The 12641-nt window shown below is 37.4% G+C and overlaps 1 long non-coding RNA gene across 1 annotated transcript; it reads left to right on the forward strand.

The window, feature by feature from the left end:
* Nucleotides 1-3510: 3510 nt before the first annotated feature.
* On the forward strand, nt 3511-9852 carry LOC127964669 (uncharacterized). The gene is made up of 3 exons (XR_008155112.1): nt 3511-3677; nt 5850-5998; nt 8376-9852. It is a non-coding gene; the product is annotated as an uncharacterized LOC127964669 (long non-coding RNA).
* Nucleotides 9853-12641: the final 2789 nt, after the last annotated feature.

The raw sequence follows: 12641 nt of genomic DNA on the forward strand, positions 1-12641 counted from the left end.
GCAGAGCTGCTCCTGACTCACTAGTGTACTCAGGTGAAGGGTCATCGTCACGGTAACCAGCCCAGCTCAGACGGAGCAGTAATAGATGAAGCTCAGCAGGCAGTGGACAGCTGTGTGAGTGAACGAACTACAGCATCAGTCATCATCCCAAACAAACTCACACCGCTGCTGCTTTAACTGTCCTCTCAGAGACCTCCATTCACAGCTTCTGGTGGTCCTCTACTCTTGTTTCATTCCACACCCACTAATGAAGACTGATTTAGGAAAATTACAGTAATACATACTTCTTACTTTGCTTTTTTTTTTTTTTTTTTTTTTTTTTTTTGCATTATTTAATCATGCTGCCATCTTTGCTTATGGATACACAGTTCCAGACATGTTATTTCCAGCCAATCTCATCTGACTGACACTATTATGAGATCTCCTTGCAGAAAAAAAGGTAATTTTACACAAAAATAAAGTCACTGACAAAACCGACTGATAGACTAATGTAGATATAGATGGATGTATATATAGTCACGGACAATGTTGTTGTTATGATGTAAACCAGTGTTGCTGTTATTAAACTATTAATCATTTTTGTTAATTAAAATATAGTTGAAATAGATGAAAATATTAATACCAGATTTTAATTTATGTAAGACTTAAACTAAAAACCTTATAAATGTTGCAAATTAAATAAAATGAATTTAAATGATAAAATTACTAAAATGAATACACACGTGACTCTGGAGTACAAGAGCAGTCTGAAGTCTCTAGGGGATATTTGTAGCAATAGCCAAAAATACACTGTATGGGTCAAACTTATCAATTTTTCTTTTATGCCAAAAATCATTAGAATATTAAATAAAGAGCGTGTTCCATGAAGCTATCTTGTACATTTCCTACTGTAAATATATCAAACTTAATTTTTTATCAGTAATATGCATTGCCAAGAACTTAATTTGGACAACTTTAAAGATGATTTATATATATGTTGTTTTTTTGTTGTTTTTTTTTTGTTTTTTGTTACAGAGCCACACTTTTACCACAGATGGTGGAAATGTAAGCACTTCTACAAACTCTCACTTTAACCCATGAATCACATTTTCCCATCCTCTCTGCTGTTTAGACACCATGCAGGTGCACAAACTCGCTCCACGATTCTCCCTCTCTCTCTCTCTCTCTCTCTCTCTTTCTCTCTCTCACAGAAAAGATGTGCTAATGAGATTTCATCCAAATCGTTCACCTTTTGTCACAACTTCGCCAGCTCAGGAACATTTCCTATCTTTTCATAATACGCTCAATCACAGACTGAGCAAATTCACTTCAAGTCGAGGTTTGCGAGCAGAATATTGATCTGTTTCTTTGCCGAGGCACCGATTCATGAAACAAAAGAGCTCCTGAAGCTCATATTCATCCTCCCTACTGTAATAATGAGGCCTGTGACACCGGACCGAGCAGAAAACCCACACCTTCAGAGGATGAATATTATAATTATGCAATTATAATCAAAAGGCTGAATATTCAAATCACAGTTATAATCAAAGGTTGCATATTACGATGTGACGTGCACAGAAATGCACAGCTATAATGGTTTATGCATTGGATTTGTGGTAGGATTCGGTGAAGTGTTAAGGTAGGCCAATTTCGAGTTCGTCCGTTAACATAATTAGCTTCCCTTCTGGAAATGTCCCTGTCGTAATCTGCTTAGTGGGAGCTGGTGAATCCATCTCCATTGTAATGAAGGACAAGCACAGACAGCCAAATACGCCAGCCATCTTTACCTCCAGGGGCCAATCAACATGCTATCATCCTAATGGATTTATCCCGTCTGTCCCGTACATCATCACTGATGCACTCATGGGTCACGACACTGAAGCACAGCGCCGGTCTGTGAGAAACAACAACCACAAATGCAAATAATACAATGCAACTAACCATATAATTACATGCAGAGCTGGAGGAGCAGAATAACTAGAGGTTTTGAGTTTTAAAAGGAAGAAGCACATCAAGGATGTTTTCTTTTTATATCAAAGGTCATGCAATCAATAAAACTTTTCAGGATTTTGGTGCAAAATTCATCTGTTACTGTCAAGGGTGTAGAGTTGAGTAGAGATGCTGTGACATGTCCCTACCAATATCCAGCAATAATTATGTTAAAACAATTAAATAAATGCGTTTGTGACCACTGTTGTTGTAATTTCGGAGGCATCTGAAATATGTCATTCCATTGATATGACCTGAGGAGTTAAATAAATACACTAGAAAACTGCTTCAAGAATGATCGTTTAATATGAGCGGAGTAAGAACATAAGAGCAGAAGTGTTTCAAACATACAGCTGAATTATAAAGTTACCCTCTTTCTGCTGTTTTGTGTTCATCTGCTTCTCCCATTTTGATCGGAGATCGGAGATTCGGAGCGGATAAGCGAATCTTTTGAATCAGATCGGAGTTTCGAGCGGGTTAGCGAATCTTTTGAATCAGATCGGAGTTTCGAGCGGGTTAGCGAATCGTTTGAATCAGATCGGAGTTTCGGAGCGGGTTAGCGAATCTTCGGAGCGGGTTGGCGAATCGTTTGAATCAGATCGGAGTTTCGGAGCGGGTTAGCGAATCTTTTGAATCAAATCGGAGTTTCCGAGCGGGTAACTTCGGAGCAGGTTAGCGAATCTTTTGAATCTGATCGGAGTTTCAGAACGGGTTAGCGAATCCTTTTGAATCAGATCGGAGTTTCGAGCGGGTTAGCGAATCTCTTGAATCAGATCGGAGTTTCGGAGCGGGTTAGTGAATCTTTTGAATCAGATCGGAGTTTCGGAGCGGGTTAGTGAATCTTTTGAATCAGATCGGAGTTTCGGAGCGGGTTAGCGAATCTTCGGAGCGCGTTGGCGAATCGTTTGAATCAGATCGGAGTTTCGGAGCGGGTTAGCGAATCTTTTGAATCAGATCCGAACTTCGGAGCTGGTTAGCAGATATTGGATGTAATAATGAACATACCAGTCATCATTTACTTCCTACATCTGATCTGCTGAAGACAAAGGGAATGTTCCCCCAATCTACATAAATGCGTCTATGTTCGCGCAAAAAAAAAAGAGAAAAAAAAGAGAGAAAGTTTATACAAATACAAATCCCTTTAGACTTTTGCATTCATTTTAGTGCAGTTCTGGTTCAACTATGGATGTCCAAAGTAAAATTGAGTCCTGCAGCAAACCCAGATGAGACTGTGTGTGTGTGTGTGTGTGTGTGTGTGTGTGTGTGTGTGTGTGTGTGTGTGTGATCTAAACACAAATCCCCTGCAAATAATATTCCATCTTCTTTTATTCCAATCAGACTTTGAAGAGACTGACCTTGTGTCCTTCATCCGTCTGCGGCTGCTGATTTATATCGTCTGGAGGGTGATCTCAGCGCTTTGAAGGTTCATGTAAAGCATCAGACCTTCAGCCACACACACGTTCACATCCATCCCACACAGCAAAGGAGTCCGTGGCGGACCCGCCCTCAAGCCGCCAGATCCGCCTGACTGTCAAATTCGTTTTCGCTGCGCTAACAGGATCGGCCCCGCCTCCAGGATCGGCCCCGCCTGCGCTTTTAATCAGCGGACCCAGAACAGATCACATAGGGATCCGCACTTCGGACGCGCCTTAGATAACCGCCGTGTGGGAATTAGTCGGGATCTCCTTCGCGTGAAGTTCGGCTGCCAAGTAAGTGTAACGTTAAGATATATTTTATTAATGTTATATCTGTCATTGAAATATAATCTATCGGTGTTACCTGCTTTGTCGAAGGTTTTGGTAAAAATTTTCGTGGATTTTGGTTGCCATTTTATTAGCCGTTGCAGTAGGCTTGTGTAGCATAAAGTAGCCCATGCCTGATTGTAATTCCCATTACCCATATTCGAGCTCTATCGCGGACGTCCTATGTTAAGTTGTTTTAATTTGGGAAAGTATGTAGTCTAATTTATTGCAGTAACTTGGTGCTAGCTTGGTGCTAATGTTAGTTCTTTTGGACTGACAATCTGAACGTAGCCTATATCGGGATAATAAATAGAAGGAAGAATTGCAGTAAGAGCTAGAGCTCATTCGGATCTTTACAGTATAACCTTAAGGTTATTAATGTTAGTTTGTCAAAATTTTGCACTCTTTCCTGCTTACCAACTACTTCTCTATATGATTTTGCAGCTTCCATGTGTTTTTTCGTGGTTTATTAGTGTACAAACACATATCGTCACCTTCCTAAAATAATTGCCTACGTCATTTTTTGACAAAAATGATTTCTTTTGCATAAGATATCTTCTCGTGATGTAAAATTGCCCACATCCTCAATTGAACAGATCGTGCAATTCTACCCCTGTAGTATAATCGCCTATGTCAAAAGTGTGACTTTTGTGTGCCTTATTTTGCCTAAGTCAAAAGAAGCAATTTTACAAGCTTTTCAAGATGGGTCCGTGTATCTTTTGGTCATTCGATTTTCTATTTAAAAATAAATAAAGATAAATGAGAAACGGTTTGATTTTCGTTTTTTTCGTTTTGTTTAAGAAACGGAAAACGAAAATTTAGCTGGATTTTTCGTATTTTTGTTTGTGGGTAAAAAATGAGATTATGCTTTAATATTTGTTTGAATGTGTGGGCGGCGCTGAAACGCCCCTTTCATCCCTTCTGTACTGCACCGACAAGCAGCAACCGCTGCTCAGGTTATCTTCACCAGGAGAGAAGCGGCAGACAGCAGAGTTTATTAATAATCCTGCGAATTCTTTGCTAGTGGTGCTTGTAAGATAAAATAATAATAATAATAATAATAATAATAATTAATTAAATTAATAATAAAATAATATATTTTTCCGGCTGCTGCATGTTATTGACAAAGCAGACTTGACAACTTTATTCATAAAACACCATTTGAATTTTACTTTAGCCTGTGATCTACAACGACATGGAATAAAATATATTAAAATGTATATTAAAATAAGTTAAGTTTTCCCCGTAATTAGTCTACTTTAAATGTTTTAAGGCTATAGGCTACTTAGAATTATGAACAGAATTCACGCATTGTGTAGATGACCGAATATGGTGTGACATCATTACAGATAATGAGTTCAGACTGGAAACACTGCACCTCTGGTTGGTTTCATTTGAATTACATAGGCCTAAATATAAAATTATTGTTATTATTATACTATTTAAATGGCTTATTTTAAAAGTAGACATGTCCAGCTAGACATGGTTTGTCTGATGCATGAGCCTGGTTCATTTCTGACGTTTCAGAAAGAAGTTAATGTAGACCGAGATGGCAGAAAGCAAATCCTGTTGAGTTTTCATGTTATTCAGGGTGTCTTACGACCCAAACTGACGGAGCTGAAGCTCTTTCCTCTTGTTATCGGGATGGAAGCTGTGGATCAGGATCCGCCGATCGGAGAAGTGCAGACTACACTCTACAAGATAAAGTTTCAGTTGCTGTTGTTTGTATAGCAAATGAAAACATGTTAGGCTGTGAGGTTTTTCTTAAACGGGCATAGAATAAAATTAGAAGGCTAAATAAAATCTGCACATTTCATGTCATTGTAGATCTTACAGTAAAATTCAAACGTCATTGAATAAATTAATTTCTGTTCGTCAAAAAAAAAAAAAAATAAATAAATAAATTATATATATATGTATATGTGTATAAGCTTGCAAGCACCACTAGCAAAGAATTCGCAGGATTAATAAACTCTGCTGTCTGCAGCTTCTCTCAGTTTGCGGTTGCCGCTTGTCGGTGCAGTACAAAAGGGATGAAACATTTTCAAACAAATATTAAAGCATAATCTCATTTTTTACCCACAAAAATAGGCTTTATACCTTGTCTGTATTTTAGGGTGTTTTGTGACTTACTTTTAGATTTCTTCTTTGGCCACGATTGGTGGAGAGAGTGGCGTGGAACATCCTCTCTCGGATGTTCACAGAAGAAGTGGCCAAGACCATAAGCTCGAAGGGGGCAAATGGCAAGAGGGCATTCAGTCACATGTCGTCGAAGACACTAATGTACCGTAAGTCACTTTAAGTATTCAGCTGCAGGGAAGGGAAGGGAAGTGTAACGGCTCCCACACACAGCTGCGTGCGGTGCAATGCTGGGGTCGGCTGAAACTGTAAACGGTGTTGCCAGATTGGGTTGAGTGATTTACGCCCAATCATGATCGAAAACCCGTCCCCTTCATCAAAAAATCTGCCCCAACAACGATTCTGTCACAGATAAACAATTTAACTCCAATCTGCCCTACAATTTAACTTTATCTGCCCGCCTAACCCGGTGTTACAATATATTCGGTTCCTGGAATATCTGATTCCAATGGGTGGAGCTACCATGAATATTCACGACACCATAGCGTGGCGGGGCGACAAATACAAGCGAGTGGAACATATTATTAGCACTTCAGATGGTGTTTTGTTCTAAACTACTTCTAACTGTTCGTTTCTCACGAATGACTGAGATTAAGCTTTTTAAATGTCTATTATTGCATGTTTAAATAAATATTTACAAATATATTCTTGTGTTTTGATTCTGTCTCCCAAAGTTGTCTGTAGGCTATTATTGAAATAGCTTTTATATAATAACATGATAGCTCAAGACAAATTAAAAAGTATTCTCATTTAAAGAATATAATATATATAATTTTTATAATGTAAAACAATATGCATGAAGTTATACCTGTCCTAAATATGATCTAGACTGTTTAAAATTGATAAACAAAAACATCTGCCTCAACATATTTCTGTGTAAAAATGTAGTTTTTTTTAAAGCATTCATTCATTAACTCGAAATTACTTTTAAAGTAAGATACAGTGTCTTAAAATTACATATTTTATTCATATTCATCTGTAAAAACGAGAATGTTAGACAAGAGAAAAACATGGGATCAAGGACAAAATTAATACAGCAGGACCAATAAAATATTTACTATATTATTCAAATATGTATTTAGAAATGTACCTTTCCTTAATTTTTGTATACCCATGCCTTCTACACCAGTGTTTTTGTGTTCACTTGTTTACAAAAAGATTACATAAGAATGATAACATTACTAAACTGATAAGATGTAGGCCTAATTTTTATGATTAATGGTTAGTAATTATTATAAATTAATTTGACCAACGTTCTAAAGCATTGCTAGAGAAAACAATTGTTAATGCATCTGAAAGCTTAGCATTTATGACAACCTTTGATAAAGTAAAGGTTGTGTATCAAAAAGATTTTCAGTTGAGTCAGTATAAAGCAACATCCAAAGCATGCAACATGCAACTCCAAGGTCTTATGTTGACTTAAACAATCAGCCTATAATTTAAAGGTTATTTTAATAATATGCAGACAACTTTGGGAGACAGAATAAAGACACAAGAATATAATATTTATTTAAACAGCAATCACACACCTTTTAAAAATACTAATCTGTCATTCATGAGAAACGAACAGTTCTATATCATAGAATGTCAGCAACAACCCCCACCCCCACCCCGCCAAGGAAGGAACTACATCACCTTCTCAGTGAGACTTGAATGGGAGAACTGAGATATATTGGAGCAGCCTTCCCTGCGCTTGGCCTTCCTAACATGTTGTGGTCCCTAAAAGATATAGCATATAAAATTGTATTACTATAAGCTATAGGCCTATGTAATTATTCGTTAATTATGTTTAAATATGTAGATTACTTTTACTATTTACATAATCTGTTTATACAATTTATGTAAACTGCTTTTATTTATTTTCCATTGCAACTTTAAAAAGAGTTTTTTTTTTTTTTCATGTAGCCTTGGCAACTAGCCTGAATAATATGCAGATGAAATGAAACTTGTCAACTCACCTCAACATGCCTTTTGCAATCACACACTGACAATTGATTGGTTGATTTGCAGAAACAGGCCAATCAGGATGCTCTCTGTCTGACATGCGCTTCGCACACACGCACATTGGCACACATACGCAAGGTCTCTCGCTCCCTCTACCTCCATGCCATGCGTGCGCTACACGGTTTGAAACACAGTATCTGTTTCGCATGCGTGCTTTTGCTCGCTCGGTCTAGATTCCGGGAGATTTTAACTGATTTGCGGGTCTCAGGGAGCCGCTTTCAATATGCGGGAGACTCCCGGAACTTCCGGGAGATTTGGGATGTCTGAGTAGTTAAGCTTAACTTCATTCAACTTTATTACCTGTTTGAAATAAATAATCCATAAAACAAAACGAGGCGCTCACGCTAATAATTTCTGTTCCACTCACTTGTATTTGTCGCCCCGCCCATGCTATGGTCTCGTGAGTATTCATGATAGCTCCACCCATTGGAACCAAATATTTCGGGAACCGAATATATTGTAACACCGGCTTATTTTCCCCAGCCAACGAAGTGAATTTAAAACCTCATTTTGTGTCTACAGGTGCTGTACGTGCAAATAGTTTGTGTCGCACAGCCACAGACATTCAACGTTATGCCATACGATGGTTTAACTTGGCTGCAGACCGTGGTGCGGCAAGGAGGCGCCTGACCAACCGGTCTAACCAGGCTGAGGCAGATGATTAGGCTACTTATGGTCATGTTTTCTTTTGTTAAATAAAATTTTTATTTGTTTCAAATTGTTTCAGTTTTAATTTAAATAGTCTGTCGCAGGCTACATGTTGTTTTCCAATTCAGAGACCATGCCCTTTACAAATTCTATTGGCCTGGAGCCCAGTGTGTTTAAACCCCACCACGATCAACTGCAAGATAGAATACAACCAACTTACTGCTCCTTTTCAATAATCCGACTTGCATTCCAATACTAAAAAAACGTATGTTTGCTACTTATGTCTCATGTCAACTGTAAATGGTTACATACAACTTAACAGATATAAAACACATTCCCATTTCCCAGAATTTCATTATAATCAGAAAACATCTCCTCTTGTAGTACTTACAACTAGTCTTGCTGATCCTATCACTTAGAACTGACACTGTTTAAAAACAGCACTCACTGATGGTCTTTTTGTACTCTACATAAGCCGCGTTTCCACCGCAGGAACTTTACCCAGGAACTAGGGACTTGGTCCGGTACTTGGTGTGTTTCCACCGCAGGAACCAGGAACTAAATAAAAGTTCCGGGTAAAAAAATGCCCCTCAGAAAGTCCCTGCTGGCGAGGTGGTACTTTTTCAAAGTTCAGGAACTTTCGGGGGCGGGACTTTGGCGCTAAACATTCTGATTGGTTGAGTTCACGCAGCATTGGTTGAGTTCAACCACCATTTATTCGGATAAACATTTTCAAAATATTACTGTTATTGTGTCATGAAATGAAATTTTAAAAGTATTTCAGGCGAGAATGTAGTTGTTTGAAACTCAAATATGTTGTTTATTTATAAAGACAGCGCCTATTTAAAAATGTGTTTCGCCGATCTCTGAGACGGTGAGCTCCACTCGATCAGCGAGAGCTCAGTGATCATCTATCCGCCCAGAGGCAGCCTCACCTTGGATAGACCTTCTGATATGTGCCGCTGGCTCTGATGTGTCTTTAGTGGTTAAACATAACATATAATTCAGCTGCGGGGTAAATCTAACAGGTTTTCTTTGGTCTGTATTCAATTTATCTATATGTTAAAATGAAAATAAAAAAGGCGAATTTATATAATATTTCGTTTCATTGTAATGGCTGCACACATTTCCCTGAACTAAGTACATTTCTGCAGCTGTTATTATGTTTAAATGAAAATGAAAGGAGGCAGTGGTATTTTATATCCTATTTCGTTTTATTGTAAATATACTGAGGGGAAAATTGCAGTAGCCAAAGCGATCTGAGTTCACGCAGCATTGGTTGAGTTCAACCACCATTTATTCGGATAATTTTCAAATATTACTGTTATTGTGTCATGAAATGTAATTTTAAAAGTATTTCAGGCGAGAATGTAGTTGTTTCAAACTCAAATCTGTTGTTTATTTATAAAGACAGCGCCTATTTAAAAATGTGTTTCGCCGATCTCGTAGACGGTGAGCTCCACTCGATCAGCGGAAGCTCAGTCCTCATGTATCCGCAGAGAAGCAGCCTCTCCTGGGATAGACCTTCTGATATGCGCCGCTGGCTCTGATGTGTCTTTAGTGGTTAAACATAACATATAATTCAGCTGCGGGGTAAATCTAACAGGTTTTCTTTGGTCTGTATTCAATTTATCTATATGTTAAAATGAAAATAAAAAAGGCAAATTTATATAATATTTCGTTTCATTGTAATGGCTGCATACACATTTCCCTGAACTAAGTACATTTCTGCAGTTGTTATTATGCTTGAATGAAAACGAAAGGAGGCAGTGGTATTTGATATCATATTTCGTTTTATTGTAAATATACAGTAGGGAAAATTGCAGTAGCCAAGACCAGCTGACTGAAGTTATCATATATATATCTATATATATATATATATATATATATATATATATATATATATATATATATATATATATATATATATATATAGTATATAGTTACGCTGCTGTTTATAGATTTACCGGACTTGCGTAGTTGCAGACATCACACTCCCCAGTCAAATGCACAAAGTCTGAACCAACTACCGAGGATGCACGTCCAAAATCAGCGTACTTTTTTTATTTTATTTTTTTTTTATCAGCGGTACTTTGTATTGAGAAACGCGCGCAGACCTACGTCACCAGTCTATTTGCCTAATCTACCCGGTACTTTACACCGCGGTGGAAACGCAGAAAGCAACAGGTCTGGGGGGAAAAAAGTTCCTGGGAAAAAAAGTTCCTGGTACAAATGTTCCGGGTAATTTCGGTGGAAACGCGGCAATATATATATATATATATATATATATATATATATATATATATATATATATATATATATATATATATATATATATATAATTGTTGATAGAATTGCCTTAAAAAGAAAACTGTGTAGGCTAGCATGTTAGTCGCTTTGGTTAAAAATGCGTCAGCAAAATGTAATGCAGCCTAATGTATCACATACCAAAACCCAGAGACACTTCAAGCCTCGGATTTCACAGCTATTTCTTCTCCTGACATCTTTAACAAGGCACAGTTCAATCACGTTCACACACTGGATTCACAGCATGAATTTTGGAGGAAGAGGATGTTATCAGGCAGTGTGGTGGAAAAAAGTGGCATTGCAGACGGAATTTTATGAACGGGTCCAAAACGGACCCGGGCCGGATACGATGCTCATATGACCGGGTCCAAAACGGACCCGGAGCGGATATGCGGCTCATTCGCGGATCCAAAGCGAAGCCGGGGCGGAAGTACCCATTTATGTACGGATACGCAAAGGGACCGCGGCGGTGTCGGACCGGATCCGCGAGCCGCCCCGCGGTGTGCAAGTGGACGCAGTTTCGGATCCGCTTTCTGGATCCGTTCCGGAGTTCACTGTACCTCCGCGGCGGATGCGTTTCGTAGTCAGTTTGCTGTCTGGGATCCATCCGTTCCTCCGGCCTTGAGAAGCTCCATCAGTTCACATTCAGCACCACAGACCCATGAAATCACTCCAGACTCCTCTTACATCAGAGAATAACCGACATTTAACTTCAATTCATGTAACATTACACATATGTTGCATGACACACTGTTGAAACACTACAGTAAAAAACCTGTCGGATAACAGTAGGTTATCTTAAAAAATACAGTGAAAAACTGTAATAGATCACATAGGGCATTATACTGTGAAATGTACAGTTTGTTATACTGTTAGCTAAAAGTATTTAAATTGAAACAAAATATCCGATTTTTTTTTCCAGTTTATTACAGTGCTTTTATTGTTAACTGAAACTATTTTATTATCGATTGACTATTATTAATTGAAATAAAATCTGATATATGTTAGACTTAAACTTGAAATTAGACATATTTAAAAAACAAACTTTATTTCAGCTAGTTGCCAAGGCAGCTTTCTCATTTTAATTCAGTTTAACTTTGTGTACTAAAATAACTAATAACATTATTAAAATATAAAGTAGAATTAAAATAGATATTAATATTAGATTTAAAATTATATTAGACTTGCACTTGAATAAAATGCACATAATATATATATATATATATATATATATATATATATATATATATATATATATATATATAGCTTAAAATAAAAAAGCTAACTGAATTGCATTAAATTATATATGTGTGTGTGTGTGTGTAACTTGTTTATATTCAATACAATTCAAGTTTTCAAAATCAACGCTGTTCTGAGGAAGGGGAGGATATATCTCTGGAGAATGAAGTGTAGTGTTTGTCTGTTCATAACTGGTTTGTTCTGGTCTTCAGATGGGGCTCAGGTTTCAGTGCATGTCTGTGGGACTTCAGTCTTTACCTCTTTTGTGGTCCAGCAGGTGAACATGGTGCGTCTGATCACTTCCTCCAGTGCTTTTACAGCTAAGCGAAAACCATAAAAAGACTTGTAGCCTGAAATAAAATAAATGTTAAATGAAATAACAGGAATATTAAACAAAACATAAAAAAAAAAAAAAACCTAAATGAAAATTTGAAATGTTGCCTCAGCAGCTATCTGAAATAAAACTTGACGTAATAAAATAACTCAAACTGAAATAAAAATGAATAAAAATGAAAATAGTAAAAACAAAAATGTGTACATCCTGTAAAAAAAAAAAAAAAAAGTGCATCGCATCGCATTCTTTAAAGTTAACTG

This window comes from Carassius gibelio, chromosome B9 (genome assembly GCF_023724105.1).
Source record: "Carassius gibelio isolate Cgi1373 ecotype wild population from Czech Republic chromosome B9, carGib1.2-hapl.c, whole genome shotgun sequence".
Classification (NCBI taxonomy): domain Eukaryota; kingdom Metazoa; phylum Chordata; class Actinopteri; order Cypriniformes; family Cyprinidae; genus Carassius; species Carassius gibelio.